General features: G+C 33.1%; 1 non-coding gene across 1 annotated transcript; it reads right to left on the bottom strand.

Moving 5' to 3' along the window:
- Positions 1 to 211: 211 nt before the first annotated feature.
- On the bottom strand, positions 212 to 318 carry LOC138834559 (U6 spliceosomal RNA). The gene has a single exon (XR_011374187.1). It is a non-coding gene; the product is annotated as a U6 spliceosomal RNA (small nuclear RNA).
- Between the last annotated feature and the right edge of the window lie 431 nt (positions 319 to 749).

The raw sequence follows: 749 nt of genomic DNA on the forward strand, positions 1-749 counted from the left end.
ATAGTTGTGCTGGTAGTTGTAGTATGGTCTTTTTTATGATCATTTGGACAAATCCCCAAAAGTGGGATTACTGTATTATAGGGGAGTTTTATATGGAGTCTTCTGAGGCACCTCCATACTGCTTTCCAAAGTAGTTGAACAAGTTTACACTCCCACCAAGAATGCGGTACGGTTCCCTTGTGGCCACATACGTTTCAGCATCTGTTGCTGTAAAAATATGAAACGCTCCAAGAGTTTGCATGTCATCCTTGCCCAGCGTGCATGCTAATCTTCTCTGTATGGTTCCAATGTTAGTGTATGTGATGCTAAATTGAGCACAGAACAGTTTTTATATATAAAGTATAACTTTTAATTGATTTTATTAAGCTAGGCAATTCAACAAAAAGTAAGTTCAAAAGAATTGTTGTGAAATTATAGAATCATGTATTTCTTACATAAGCACACATTAAAGAATAAAATCAAGATAGACATGCCAAAAACAAAATAATTCCAGATATTTGTAGTTCAAGAGATTTGGAGGAGGAGAAATTCAATTATTCTATACAAGGCACCTGTCGAAATGAACATTGCAGCAAGTGTTAAGGTTTGTTAAAAGTTTTAATGTTTTAAATATGCTTAATTTTGGGATTTTGCTTATATATGCCAAAAATAGGACTGTTTGGCAGGTATAAAACTTTTCTGTAAAGTATTTAAGATTTATGATAGCAGACATTAAGTACTAAGTATGTACATTTTAGAGTTTATGGAAA

Source organism: Dipodomys merriami, unplaced genomic scaffold (genome assembly GCF_024711535.1).
Source record: "Dipodomys merriami isolate MVZ:Mamm:240054 unplaced genomic scaffold, mDipMer1.0.p SCAF_219, whole genome shotgun sequence".
In the NCBI taxonomy this organism is placed as follows: Eukaryota; Metazoa; Chordata; class Mammalia; order Rodentia; family Heteromyidae; genus Dipodomys; species Dipodomys merriami.